The sequence below is a fragment of the Podarcis gaigeae genome (assembly GCF_964106915.1).
Source record: "Podarcis gaigeae genome assembly, chromosome: 15".
Lineage (NCBI taxonomy): Eukaryota > Metazoa > Chordata > Lepidosauria > Squamata > Lacertidae > Podarcis > Podarcis gaigeae.
The window spans coordinates 19,876,456-19,891,879 of NC_139692.1; the positions used below are offsets into that span (position 1 = coordinate 19,876,456).

Sequence of the window (15,424 nt, forward strand, 5' to 3'; positions counted from 1 at the left end):
CGTTCTTTCTTCTTTTTATCCTGTTCTCCCTTTCCACCTTTTTCGCATGGTGTTTCCGCTTTCGGATTTTGGCAATCACTTATTTTGAGGTTCATTATGCAGCCTCTTCATTCAGAATAGGGCCTCATCTTGAGTTTGGAAATTAAGAAGCCATTCATCCATCAGATCTCTTGAGCAGGCTGAGTTTCAGTAAAAAGGAAGAGCCATGGATTTTTGCGATGCAAAAGAAAACAGTCAAATTGTGAATGAGACTTACACCAGCACTACCCAACCTGGTGCCCCCAGGTGCCCGTCACCAATCCCTGGAGCCTCCTGGGCCTTGCCTGTCCATAGAGCAGTGAAAGGAGTGAGGAGGGGGAGACATAACCTCCACATGCCCTGCTCCCTATTTCTCTGGGAGCTGTTGCAGTTTGGGCACAGAAAGAGAAGCAAATCAATGGGCAGTGAGCAGGCAAAATGGATGCGCCCCCAGGGCTGGTATTGGCATAACATGTCTGTTCACAAGCTTACTAGAGGCAAACTTCCCAGAGGCTGTTGAAAACAATGTGGTCTAGAAACATGGAGCTTGGGCTGAATCATTAGGGTGCTTTCTTTTACATTCTAATGTTTTTGCTTTGGGGGTTTGCCTCAACTAATCGCCCGGATCAACCCAGAAAAGGAACAAATTTTATCTACAAATGATACCCAACTTTGCCCAGCTTAGTAAAGTATTGCTCAGCTCGAGAACAAGGTGGGAGCGAGGCCAAATAGCTTCTCACGCTTAATTTTTCAGGCAAAACAGAAATGCTTGTGTGTGCTTGCAGAATCATTTTTATATCACCATAAGCTGTAAATTCCTTGAAATGAGGTCCGGATTGCGATCACGCTGCAGCCACAAAAATGCGGTCACAACGGGCAGCTCTGACTTGGGGGGGGGGGGGAGTGATGCCATTTACTTTCTATTGCATTTACAGTTATTTCTTGTTTTTATGTCATGCTTTATTGAAACCCATTTTTTACTTTAATGGTTTTGACTTGGGGGAATACATACTCCCCCCTCTTTCCTTACCTCCCAGCACGCTTAAAAGGCCAAACCATAAAATCCCAGTTAAAGATGATCTTCAGTACAAAAACGTCCTCGGACTGTGTTTTGTTTTCTTTCTTTCTGCATTTTTATTTTTGAATAAGCCTCTCCACATTATTCCTTTGGCTTTACACCCAAATAATTCTAGTTTAAGGGTATTTATTTCACTGGGTTCAAATCCAGACCTTTACCCCATAAGTCAATTAGGACGTCAATATGTAGCTGGCGTTTTCATACCTCTCTGCAGTTTCAGTTCAATTGTTTATTTGCTTCTGAGAGCTTTATTATCATTTATGGAGCTGCTTCTTAGTGAGCAAAGTTCTTTGTAATCTTTATTTTATTCTGCCTCGTGACAATTCAGCAGTCTTGGTAATTACTCTCACATGATGAAACCTGAAAAAAACAAAACAGATTGGTGGGGTTTGTGTTTAGTGGAGACACTTCCAGTTATTGAACTGCAGTTGCCTCCTTGCAGACTTTCCAAACTCTGTACATCCTGCTGTACTAGCATTTGGGATGATGGGCAAGGGAAGATGATTCCCAAAAGGATCCATAATAATTACCAAGCAAAAATAGAATCACATCTCCAAAGCCCTCCAAGGATCCTGAACGAGCTTCTGGTTAGGTATATAAGGGAAACTGGGTATTAAAGAAAACCTACTTACACTTCCCCAAAACAATATGTGAACCTTATTTTACTGTGAGGGCCAAACTACACATTACATTAGCTACATAGCTATGCCTTTAAGTACAAGGTATTTTATACAGATGGTCTAAACCACTGAGCCTCTTGGGCTTGCAGATCTGAAGGTTGGTGGTTTGAATCCCTGCAATGGAGTGATCTCCCATTGCTCTGTCCCAGCTCCTGCTAACCTACCAGTTAGAAAGCACACCAGTGCAAGTAGATAAATAGGCACCGCTGTGGTGGGAAGGTAAATGGCATTTCCATGCGCTTTGGTTTCCGTCACAGTGTTCCTTCCGTTGCACCAGAAGTAGTTTAGTCATGCTGGCCACATGCCCCTGAAAGCTGTCTGTGGACAAACACCGGCTCCCTCAGCCTGTAAGTGAGATGAGCGCTGCAACCCCATAGTCACCTTTCACTGGGCTTAACCATCCAGGGGTCCTTTACCTTTTTCACCTCTTATTTTATACAAATTGTCAGTATGCATCAGTTAGGGACTTGGAGCTTTAATCTTCACATGAACACTCACAGGTCCTGATCCAGACCAGAACCCCCGTGTCTTCAATTTGCACAGGAAATCAGAAGCTCAGACTAAAGCAAATGATGCTATGATGGAAGCAGGCTACCTTTAAAGCCTTGAGATTGGTTAGAAGAAAGAAATAGAAATAGAATCCTAGAATTGTAAATCGTCTCTTTTGATTCCCTGCTTAGTACAGGAGATCCAGTGCTACATTACGCCCACCACTGCAGACCTCCCGTGAAGGGCAGTCCACACAAACACACACACACCATACCCTCCAACATCTCTCTGATGAAAATAGGGACGTCCTATCCTATAATAATAATAATCAGAAGAACTTTACTATTTATAACCCACCCATCTGACTGGGCTGCCACTCTGGGTGGCTTCCAACATATATAAACAGAAAACATTTATTAAAAAAACCTTCCCCATACAGGATTATCTTCAGATGGCTTAGGGGTCAGATAACTCCATACCCTTCAACATTTCTCCGATGAAAATAGTGGTGTCCTAAGGAAAAGCGGGACATTCTGGGATCAAATCAGAAACCAGGACAGTTTCTGTAAATCGGGGATGTCCCTGGAAAATAGGGACACTTGGAAGGTCTGACACACACAGAGCCCTCTAGGTTAATTGCTTCTGTTGTTGAATTGCTTTGACCAGCAGGACATTTCTGCTAATGCTCAGTTGAAATCTACCGTCTAATAACTTTAGCTCATTCAATCTAGACTTTTGCCCTCTTGAGCAACAAAGAACAAGTCTTGGCCCTCTTCTGTGCGATAGCCCTTTGGGGATTTGAATAAATAGTGTATCCAGATGACTAAGGCTCTACATTTCTGCCCATTACCTGGAAGGCCTTTCCCAGGTCCTTGGAGCCATGACCACATTCCCTGGATTTCCAGTTTGCCCATGGCATTTCACCTATTTCAATGACTGTCACTTCTGCAGCTGTCAGACTCCTGGTGTTAGCATGTAAGGGCAGAGGACTGGAGCTAAGAAATGACAGTGATCACAGCCTGGAACTCTTTGAAAAGAAGGGAACAAGCCCATCAGCGAAGAGTTCTGCTGAGACAGTAGTCATTAGTTCATGAAGGCTGCGAGACTAGAAATAGAGGAATGAAGATAGCCAGTAGGGGGAAAGATATGAGGACTCAGGATATGTGAACGTGTTGACAGACTGCAAAGAATAATGACTAAGGCTGGCTGTGCCATGACAGGGTGGGGGGAAATGGGGAGGGAGACTCAGCACTGCCAGCAACTCTCCCAAGGTGTATCACAAGGTTTTATCAACAAAGACTCCGGAGTCAAGAAGCAAAGAAAACTTCAAAATGGAGAGAGGTGAGACCAGCACAAGAAATAGGAATTGGGAGAATTTCCTTTTATTTCCAGCTTACTGAAAAACAGCACCGCTAAAGTTGGGGATGTATGTTGGTGAAGCTGGGCATGTGATTTTTTTTTAAAAAAAATGATGCAGTTTTGAATTTTTAAATCACTGTTCTCACTATGGTTGCAATTACATGCATCGTGGGCTTAAAAAGCACATTGGTCTCCTTTCCAGTGCACAGTGTTTCTAAGCAGCTCAGTGTAGGTTGATGTATGTGTGTGTGTGCACCTCTCTCTCTCTCTCTCTCTCTCTCTCTCTCTCTCTCTCTCTCTCTCTGTAGCTTGCATAGCAGCAATCTGAAAGCTGTTTAGCCACAGTCACTTACAGCCTTGCCCGAGGAAGCTGTGGCTTCAGAATGTTTTACTTCCCAGTGGCAGGAGGAGGAGGCAGGTGCAAGTGAGCTCCTTGCACAAAATAATAATAATAATAATAATAATAATAATAATAATAATAATAATAATAATTTATACCCCGCCCATCTGACTGGGTCTCCCCAGCCACTCTGGGCAGCTTCCAACCAAATATCAAAAACAATACAGCATCAGACATTAAAAACTTCCCTAAACAGGCGTCTTTTAAAAGTGAAATAGTTGTTTATTGCCTTGACATCTGCTGGGAGGGTGTTCCACAGGGCAGGCGCCACTACTGAGAAGGCCCTCTGCCTGGTTCCCTGTAACCTCACTTCTCGCAGTGAGGGAACTGCCAGAAGGCCCTCGGAGCTGGATCTCAGTGTCTGGGCTGAACGATGGGGGTGGAGACAGTCCTTCAGGTATACAGGAGAGGAGGTATAAGAGGAGGGAGAGCAGTCAAGGAACAACTCACTCACCTGTTCCTCCCTCAGGCACTCATCTGCTAATGCTGGGATGGCAGCTGTAAACTTCTCTCAGGTAAAGGCCTGTGGGGTACTTTATTCCCTACGTTCAGAGGCTGAGAAGAAAACAATTCAGCCCAAGGGCCACATTCCCATCTTGGGCAACCTTCTGAGGGCCACATGCCATGCAAAAGGAGGTGGAGCAACAAATGCAAATGTTACCTTTGTACAGTGCTTTTTTTCTGGAGGGACGCAGGAATACACATACCCCTAAACATTTCGTGAATCCTAACGGGTGAAGAAACTAAAAGAATTTTTTTTTTTAGTTTCTTCTCTAGCATGGTGACTCGTCAGTTCCGTTGAATAACACAGTGAATAGTCAGTTCTGTTGCTAATCCCGATGGCGGCCTCATTTCCTGTCACGGTGTTTCCTGAGTTTCAGACAGAAGTGAGCGTTTAATGTGTGAAGCAGTGTGGAATGTGGATGTGCGGTGTTTTACTGATGAAAGTTTGGCCTCATTGAGGGGCAGTATTTCAATATGAGTAGGAAAATTACTAACCATTTTTCATCATCACAGCCAGCAAAGAAGTGTAAAGTTAATGATGACTCTGTAAAAACAAAAGATGGGGCAACGGTGTTGTGTGATAATGCGTGCTCTTTGTCCTTTTGTCCTTTTGCTGTATTTATTTTTCCCAATTTGAACTATAAAATGGTGGTTTTCTTGAGTCAAAATGGGAGTACTCCTAAACATTTTTAAAGAGAAAAAACACTGCCTTTGTACAATAGGCTAGATTTGACAGATATTCAAACACCCCTCTCTATCCTCCATCCAGGCAAACAACAGACAGAATCAGAGTTCAAGGACACATGCCAGCCAAAAAGAACACAGTCAAGAGGTGAAGGCAGGGAGGAGTGTGACCAAGGGAGTGAAGGTGTGGTCTGGTGAGAGTTCCAAGGGCCAGGCAGTGAAGCTTCGAGAGTTGCATTTGGCCCCTGGGCCCAAGATTTCCCATCCCCAGTCCAACAAAAGCTTTTGATGTTCTGCAGTCAAACCTACAAGGGACGCGGGTGGCGCTGTGGGTAAAACCTCAGTGCCTTGGACTTGCTGATTGTAAGTTTGGCGGTTCGAATCCCCGTGGCGCGGTGAGCTCCCACCGTTCAGTCCCAGCTCCTGTCCAGCTAGAGGTTCGAAAGCACCCCTAAGTGCAAGTAGATAAATAGGTACCGCTTTATAGCGGGAAGGTAAACGGCGTTTCCGTGTGTGGCACTGGTGCTGGCTCGCCAGTTGCAGCTTCGTCACGCTGGCCACGTGACCCGGAAGTGTCTTCGGACAGCGCCGGCTCTCGGCCTCTTGAGCGAGATGAGCCCGCAACCCTAGAGTCGGTCACGACTGGCCCGTACGGGCAGGGGTAGCTTTACCTTTACCTTAGTCAAACTTACATCTAGTCCAGCATGCTCTTCTCACAGTGCCCAACCAGATGCCTGTGGGAAGCCTGAGTACAACAGCATTCTGCCCAACTGCAACTCTCCTTAAATAAGTTGGAGTTCTTGTTATTAAATATACCAAGAAAAAAGCACACCAAGAACTCTGGCCAATATAAGTTTCAATAGTGGGAGTGGTCCCTACTCGCAAATCAATAGTCAATTGTAACAAAAACTAATCCATTCAAAAGTATGTGTTCTGACAAGGATTACAAACTTTTGAATGGATTAGTTTTTGTTACAATTGACTATCGATTTGCGAGTAGGGACCACTCCCACTATTGAAACTTATATTGGCCAGAGTTCTTGGTGTGCTTTCAACTGCAACTCTCAGCAACTGGTGTTCAGAGGCATGATACATCTGACAAGGTTATTCACAGCGCATTAAGGCTGTGGTTTTTGATGCCTGCCTGTCTCAGGTGTAAAACATCTGGAGGGCAACCAGGTCAGGGATAGTCAGGGCAAAGACATTTTGCAAGATTGTTGCCTGTCTGGCACACTTAACCACAACAGCAATTATATGGTTTTGGGAGCAGAAAACCAGGAACATTCCTATTAATAAGCTGTCACCTTTGTCATTTTTCTCATTCCTTTCCCGAGACCAATATAGTTCCCTCTGAGTACACTGCCCACCTCCCCTCCCCCCCGCAAACAGCTAAGAAAATTACTATTACAATAGCAACAGGACTGCTTCAGTGTAAAATATTCCTGCTTTGTACTGGTGGTGGTTCTTAAAAGGAACACTTTTGTCCATTATTAACAATAATAAATGCAGCTTGAAAGGGATTTCTGACACTTTTTTCAAATAAAATCCACTGAGAATGCAGGGAAGAGAAACAAAGTTAAACAAAGTGATTATCTGCAAGCTTGAGCTTTAACAATAGAGGCAAATTGTAATCACATTCTTTGAACAATTGAAATTGTGTGCAGAGCAGGCAACCTTTTGTCCCCTCCTAAAATGAGGTATAAAACACCTGTGTGGGGTCACGTCCCCCCCCCCCGATCTAGACTACAAAACTCCATAGAACTTCCTTGAAATGGGCATTCAGAAATCACCTCCTTTGATGATGAAATGAAATCTTGGCTAAAATTAATTCTAGCAGGTTGAGAACTTTCCTAAATTTCACCCTTTAAGCTTGTCTCTGAATAAACTAATTCCTCCTAGAATGCCTATTGGTTTTACACTACAAATAAAACACTCCCGGCCTCGTCTATGATCTTTACATTCCCCTCGAGGAAACAATCTGGGTTACCCACCCTAGCTAACCCCTAATTCAACCCTAACCAGTGCTTTCCAAGCCCTAATTAAAACTCACTGAAAGACAAGCCCTATCTGACAGTTAAACTGTCAGCATCCAACTGTTAAATTCCTACTCTCTCCTGATAGGATGGACACTCCACCCAGCCCTGATTGGTTTCTGGGTCACCAGGAGGCTGACCCAAGGTCTGTCTGGCACACTGGCAAACAAGCAGGTGATAGCAATGAGAATGAAGGGGCACAGGAGGTGGAGGAGCAACTGGTGATCATGGCAGTGGGGAGACAGACTCCTCATAGAGGGTTCCTACTCAAGGGCCCTCCAGACTTAGAGCTGGCCCTGCCAGCTGGGCAGCTGAGCTCTGAAGGCTGTCCACAAACTCATCTTCAAGAGAGCTTTGAATTGAAATTGGAATTGAATTTAAATTGTCACTTCTACAGCTTGTATACAGTGAGATTACATGAGCACCCCCCACTCACCTCTCTTAGTCTTAATTCCCCTCATTTACTGACACACTACACCAAATCCGAAAGTCAGTTGCCCTGTTGTTATCTTTTCATTCAGCAGCCTAACAGCCCACGAATAGCAGCTGTTCTTTACCCTGTTGGTGCGACTAATCATGCTTTTATATCTTCTGCCTGAGGGCAGGAGATCAAGAAAGTGCCAGCTAGGGTGTGAATCATCCCTGGGAATTTTCCTCACTCTCCTGAGGCAACGTTCTTCCGCTATTTGATCCAGTGGATTCACAGAACAGCCCATAATATATTGTGCTGTATTCACCACCCTCTGTAGGCACTTCCTTTCAGTTGATGTCAAACCAGCATACCACACCGTGATGCAGTATGAAAGGACATTTTCTATTGTTGACCGGTAGAAGGAGATAATCAAATGTTGATTGACATCATTCTTTCACAATATTTTGAGGAGATGGAGTCTCTGTTGGGCTTTCTTAACCACCTGGGTTGTATTTATTTTCCAAGTAAGGTCTTCACTGAATAAACTCCTAGGAATTTAAAGTAAGAGATGTCTCCACACAGCCGTCCCCGATGTACAGTGGGGCTAGTTCTCCTCTCTTCCTCCGAAAGTCCAACACCATCTCCATTGTCTTGCTGATATTAAGGTGCAAGTTGTTCCCTAGGCACCATGTAGATATTTTTTGGACCTCCCCTCTATACGCTGATCCGTCTCCACCTGTTATTAAACCCATTATGGTGGTGTCACCTGCAAACTTAAAGTCAGGCAGGTGAACAAAATGGTGTTTGGTGTTCTTGGCTGAAGTATCTCCAGAAAGCGATTGAAGAGAGAGCTCTGGAGAGAGGATGGGAGGCAGGCAGACTCCCTCTTGCAGGGAATGGCTTCCTAATGCTGATTTCTTTGGAACTGCAGATAATGAAAAATCAAATGTGTCAGTAATATATTCTAAGTGTCGGTAATGTAGTCAAGAATTGGCCTCCAGAAGCCATCCTTTGTGAACAACATTAGATATTTTTTTTTTTAATGGTGAGACACTTCCTTGCAGCAGCCACATGCATTTCCAAAGTGCTTATCTCCTAGTACACAGAAGAAGGATGCTGGAAGAGGGAGAGGGAGAGAGAGAGAGAGAGGTCAATGAAGTGTTCATATATAGGGCAGTTTCCCTTGCAACAGTGAGTTCTTATTCCATATTCCCCTCTCTAAAAAAATAGAGATTCTCCTCAAAAAATTTTTTTTAAAGAAACTGTATAAACTTCAGAGAATCACAGAATTGGAAGGGACCCAAGGATCATTTAGTCCAATCCTCTGCAATGAAGGAATATGCAGCTGCCCCATACGGGGGTCAAACCTGTGACCTTGGTATTATCAGCACCACACTCTAACCAACTGAGATATCCAAGAATTCTTCAAGTAGAGTACAAATAAAATTATGAATTAAAAGATGGCTAAGATTCTCACACAAATATATACATAAAACCATTTTTAATAAATAAATACAGAATTTCAAATGTGAAGCCTGAATTTGCAATTGTATCTGAAAATCCATATTCTCAGAGTGTCGAGCTTGCTTATTATTTTCATTCCAGCATATGGCAAATAGGAAAATCTTTAAAGATTTCTGCTGTCAGATATAAATATCTTTTCAAGTCAACAACCCAGTATCAAATCTGACCTCAGATGCCATCTAATGGAAATATTGTTACCCAATTTTAGAAGATTTACAGAATATCTGATGGACATTTGACATCAAAATCTCCAGAGGAGTTGTAAAAATAAATAAAAATTGGAAGTGTGCTGCAGGAGTAGAAAACCCTCCAGTAACCACAGCACCAAGAATCAAGACTGAAGTCAACCTCAGTTTACTCCATTGTTATCGGTGAGCAAGGATGCAGATCCAGGGAAGTTTTTCAGAGCTGGAGTTATTGATGTCAACGCAATGAGTTAAATGGTAACACTTCTTTGCAATTTATGATTAAAGGCTAAAGGCTGCATTTCAGCTGGCTGATACTCTTTTACAAGTTTAACCCAGACAGAAGTAAGCACTGCTAGGCCCAGTGGAGTTGAAGAAACTATGCACAGGATAGCTGTTATGCAGATTCTAATAAAATGGGCATTAAACTATAAACTGTTGCTCTCTGGAGGGTGTGCATGTACATATGTGCACATACTTGCCTGTCCACACACAATAATGGACCAACACAGCTGTCTGCATGTTTTTATTCTTCTTTGGGGAAGGACTATGTACTCTCCTTGGGGACATGGCTGTGGGCAGCCATCATAACAGCCTAATGCTCTTCCAATTTTAGCACTGCGTCCCTGTTCCCTGCCCATCTCCCCAGCCTGGCTTTGTTCCCCAGATCCTGGAGATGAACTCAAGTGCAGTCAGTTTGGTTTAGCAGTCTCTCCATTCTCTTCCGGCTTTGCGCTTGGGCTGATCTTAGAACCAGGAGTTTGTCAGCAAAGAGTGACAGCCGAGGGAGCATTAAGTGAATGCCGAGAACTTTGGCTGCCTCCGCTTTGCAAAGCACACTGTGTTTATTTAGATCCAGGAAACCCCTCAGCGAGGCAGCCCGGGCCTGCGGTGAGCGGGAAGTTATTAACGCTGAAGAGTTTCCATGAACAACTGACAACAATAATAAAACATGTTCCAGAGGGCTTAATAAAACGTCTCGGCTTCTCTTGCTTTAGCAAAAGGGGAAGAAGGGAGTGCAGAAAGCATGACGCCTGGCTTCTTGCTAGCCTGCCCCATCTGCTGTTAGCAAAAGAAACCCCTCCCCACTTTTAAATGAATCTTCTCCACAGATGGAGAATAAATGGAGTAAGTCTCCAAAACAGAGTTTGAATGCAGATAAAATAACTTCTTCTAAATTGAAATAGACACACACACACTTGCAGATGGAAATATATTATGGATCAAAGCTAGCCATTGCAACACCATTTTCATGTTGTTGGACTTCAACTTACACCATCCTTAGCTGGCATAGTCAATGGTCAGGGGTGATGAGAGTTTGAGTCCAACAGCATATAGAGAGCATCAGATTCCCACCCCTGCTGTAAGATTTTGGGGTAAAAGCACTGCCTGGAAAGTGTGCTCCCTGAAGATTTGGCAACAAGCTTTTAAAACTCATTCTCTCATTCTTCAAACCTGGTGTGAAAAGTGTTCAAGCATTAAAGGAAAATTCTGAAGATTTGCTGACAAAGCACGAAATTTCCTGAGTTGAAATATGAGCAGGATATGAACTTTTGCAATGGCCATTTCACCCACTGAACCTGAGCTAAAGAAAACTCAACTTGCTCTGAACCTAGTCGGCATATAATATAGGATTTTCAAATAGCCAGAAGCTCACCATAAAAGGGGTGCAAGGTCTCCCTTGGGATGTGGTGGACTCTTCTTCCTTGGAGATTTTAAAGCAGAGGTTGGATGGCCATCTGTCATCTATGATTTAGTTGAGATTCCTGCATTGCCGAGGGGCTGGACTAGATGAACATCTGCGTCCCTTCCAACTCTACAACTCTATGATTCTAGAATTTGTCTGTGAAGTAGGTTTCCACAGGATTCAAACCTGGTGTTGGGACCCCTTTCTTCAGGGGATGAGGCTGGGAACGTGGAATCTGGGGATTTGAAGAGGGCATTGTCCTCAAAGATAGTCCACAATGTACAAAGTAAACCAGAACAACCTGTGCAAATAGGGCGTGATGTGCCAGCACTTTTCTGACCCAAGGACATCATTCTGTCCTCCTCTAACTCTAAAGATTAGATAAATTGCTGTTGTGCTCATGTCCTGCTTTCAGGCTTTCTACAAGCATCTGGTTGGCCACTGTGAGAAGAGGATGCTGGAATAGAAGGGCTACTAGCCTGATTCAGTAAGCTAACTTTATATTCTTATATTCTCAGGACTCCCATCTCAGAAACCCTAGTGGAACCTCTGCCTCCCCTACTCCATTGACTTCCACAGCTACTAAAGCAAGCTGGGTCATTTTAAATGAAGAAGTTCCTGTCACAGAAGGTGGAACAAGCTACTGAGTCAGAGCTGCAGCACCTATTTAAGGCTCAGTGTCAGGATGACTGGTGCTGAAGCAACTGTTGAACTCTTCTTCTACGAAGACTCCAGTCAGAGCCCTGCATGGAGCTGTCCAGGGTGCCATGGATGCCTCACCTCGCCACTGCTGAAGCCACTGCTCAGCAGAGAATGAGTTTCTCAGTACAGGGATGGATGCACTAGGGAGAAGCTCACTGAGTGAGTTCAGTCAGCCGCTGAAATCCGTCATGAGTTAATTGGTCCTCATAAACCACAGCTATCGGCACTGCCAAAGAAAACTGGAGTATATGTAATAAAAGAGAAATTATGGGTTGCCTTGTTTATACCTTTCATAATTCAGACTGTGAGGGTTTTGCTTGACCTCCCAGCTTTGTTTAGACAGCATCTACCTAGGACAAAAGCTCCTTAGAGAGGGTTGGGGGCTATTTTGGCCCTTCTTCTTGACATGACCGCAGGTCAAATAGACTGCAAAGGGGTGTGTGGAATGGATGTGCTTGGTGTCAGATCAATTATTTCTCTGTGCTAACCTATTTAAGCTTTTATTTACTGGTTTCAATTTGTAGCTATCCTGTCCAAGGACTTTGGCAGGGCACAAATATGAAAGCCATAAAGATTTCAAAGGTGCCCAAAATGCATCAAGGGACAGAGGAGAGCATTGCTCAAGGCTAGGGGCAGAGAGAATGATGAAAGATCTCAATTTCTATAATGTGTAGATTGGAATGTGGGCAAGAAAAGGCTGCAATATTGTCAGCTCTTGACGGATAAAGAGAGTGCATTTCAGTGCAACATTTGGTATCCATCAGATAACTTTTAAAGTTACACAGTTGCTCTCTCTCTCTCTCTCTCTCTCTCTCTCACACACACACACACACACACACACACATTAAATGAAGCCTCAAGACAGATAAAGGAATAACTAAATGTCACTTCTTTGTTAAATGCCAGGATCTGCAATGAGCAGTGCTTTGTGTAACTTCATTAGCTCAATCGATCAAGCTAGGGTTGAATAATATCAGGCCTGGGGATTGAATGCAGCCCTCGTAAACTCTCCATCTGCCCCTCTGAACTCTCTCCAATGACACCCCTCCCACCAGGCTACATCTTCCTCCAATAAACAGCTGCTAGGCAGCTTACAGGGGTGTGGAGAAACAATTGATGACATCATGGAGGTTTCAGGAAGCACGGGCACCCAGGAAGACTGCAGAATGCCAACCATCAGAGAATGACTTGTATAATGAAAGAAAGGATGCCCACACACCTGCTTTGGCCACCTTGAAAGTAAAATTAGGCCCTGCCCCAAAATTTGAAACCCACACCCAACCGATGATAATTTAACAAATTTTGATTCTTATTTGATAATTCTTGAATGCAATTTCATTTCTCATTGATTGTTGAAAAAATGCTTTTACAGAAGGAGTTTTTTGGCACAGCCTTGGGAATGGAATCAATGGAGGGAGGGGCTTGGGGGGCATTTTGTACTCCTTGGAAGTCTTTACAACTTTGCCTTAGAAAAGGTCTGAGTGCACAAGCTTCAGGCAGAGACCTTACAGCAAGTTCCAAGGCTGAGTCTGCCTACACCTGAAGTGGAGGCTCCAACCTCCCTCTGGTTCAGCCTTTCTCAACCTGTGGGTCCCCAGATGTTGTTGAACTACAACTCCCATCACCCCTAGCTAGCAAGCCAGAGCTCAGGGATGATGGGAGTTGGAGTCCAACAACATATGGGGACCCACAGGTTGAGAACCACTGCGTCTAGTCTAGCTGATTCCTGCTATTCATAATCACTGTGCATATGATCCAGCACAGGCAGGCTTAGACATGGAATTCATGGAGGCTGAGCATCCTTTTCCTGTGCAACCTGATCTTCGATGGTGCAGACATGTTTCATTGAAGGTAATTTGTCTCTTGCAAACACAGACGAGGAAAAACAACCGCCTCTTTCCCTCTGGGTTGCTGAAGCGGTGTTATGTTCAAAATTACAGCATGTAGCTTTTAAATGTAACTCAATTAGGACCAGGATGGCTTGGGGAACAGACTGCATCACAGAAAGATTGGATTAGGAAGGTGACCTCAGCACATTTGCCAAGAGCAGAGCAAGGCTAGGGTTGCTGATAGGAATCTCCAAACCACCTGTGCTGCAGTGCATTGAATTAGATTTTTGCCTGGTTGCAGTTGCTGTCTGCGTCTCATTCAGGTGGCGTCTTGCCCAATACATTCTTAATGGTGGTCCTTCCCAGGCCACTGAGTTAAAAAAAAGTGTAACCATGATGTGGGAGCTGGTGATGGTTTCTGGTGCCTCCAATTTGGAGCTTGGAAGTCTGCCACTTAGGTAATCCTTTTCTTGAAGAACAGATGGGTCTTCAACTGGGAATAGGGAGAGCTTCTGACTGGTAGATAGCAAGCTAATTCCCAGATAATGCCACCACAGAGTGGCTCACACTGGAAGGACAAGGCCCAGCCTAAAGAGCTGGGCAAGAAAGGGAGAAAAGGGAAGATGGGAGTAACAAGGGATGGATGTGAGCAAACAAAGTTAGGCCTTGCTTTAATCAAGAATGAAGAGTAAAAAGTAAACAGCTTCACAAAAATATTGTGACCTTGTTTTGACCTTGTCAGTATCCACAGGAGCAAGGCTGCAAGGTGGGCTGGTGGCTTCAGAACCATGGATAGTTCCAAGTAAGGAACTTGTTCCAGAGGTGAATTGGGCCTTATAAGTCTCCTCCTCCTGTATCCACCTTTCTGAAGCTCCACCCTCTTGGCCTACAGACTGCAGTTCTTAAAGGACAAGCCCCTTGGCATGCAGATTACTATTTCTTTGCCTTCCTTGAATGCTCTCTGTGCCACTGGCCAAGTGTGGTAGCATGGGAAGCCATCGATTCCTTTGATGAGCCAGGCATAGATGACTATGTCTATGAGGGTTCCAGACCAAAGCTGGTGATTCAAAGCCCATGAAGCCTACAGACCACCAGTCTTAGGCTTCATGGGCTTTCAATCACCAGCATTGGGCTTCACTGGGTCTAAAAAACAAAACAAATCATGATACTCCAGTTGGAGATACATCAGCCCTAGACTTCTTGTTTCCTTCTGTAAGCTTGAAGCCATGACAGCCACCACAGCAGTGTAGTGGTTAAGAATGCCAGAGCGGGACTGGGGAAACCAAGGCTCAAATCCCAACACAGCCAGAAAACTCACTGGGTGACCCTAGGCCAGTTGCTATCTCTCACCTTAACATACCTTGCAGGGTTGTCAGTAGTGGAGACTGGTCTATTAGGCACTGGCCCACCAATCTCACTCTTGATTCCTCCAAGACCACCTGCCTTCTTACTTACAGTCAGCACAGAGGGTAGCCCTGGTTGTCTGCTTACTTCTCCTTTGTCTCAGTGTTGCCCTTGTAGAACTCTGCCGGGACAAGGATGGGGACATTGGTCTGGTGCCACCTACTCGATGTTGTGATTTCCATTCCACCTTAAGGAGCAGATATGGAACTGTTGCGTGTCACAAGTCTGTTTACATACCAGCACAGCTTGCTGGGAACTTCCGTTGTGCATAGCTTTTGCTTTTCTCTGTCTCTCTTAGAGACAGCATGTTTCTTTGTCCTGATTTATGATTAATAAATCCGTAGTTGTAGTATGCTTCCACAAGCCTCAAGCCTATTCTGTGTGCGCGGTTCGCTCTGCTGAAATAGTGTGCCCTGGCTTTGAAGCACGGGTCGCT

The 15,424-nt window shown here is 44.4% G+C and overlaps 2 long non-coding RNA genes across 2 annotated transcripts; one reads left to right on the forward strand and one right to left on the reverse strand.

Moving 5' to 3' along the window:
• Positions 1–1,056: 1,056 nt before the first annotated feature.
• Positions 1,057–7,228, reverse strand: LOC310832404. The gene is made up of 3 exons (XR_014558261.1): positions 5,901–7,228; positions 4,479–5,517; positions 1,057–1,456 (listed from the first exon to the last, which is right to left on the reverse strand). It is a non-coding gene; the product is annotated as an uncharacterized lncRNA (long non-coding RNA).
• Positions 7,229–7,271: 43 nt separating this feature from the next.
• LOC310832400 lies at positions 7,272–12,029 on the forward strand. The gene is made up of 2 exons (XR_014558256.1): positions 7,272–7,419; positions 11,572–12,029. It is a non-coding gene; the product is annotated as an uncharacterized lncRNA (long non-coding RNA).
• Positions 12,030–15,424: the final 3,395 nt, after the last annotated feature.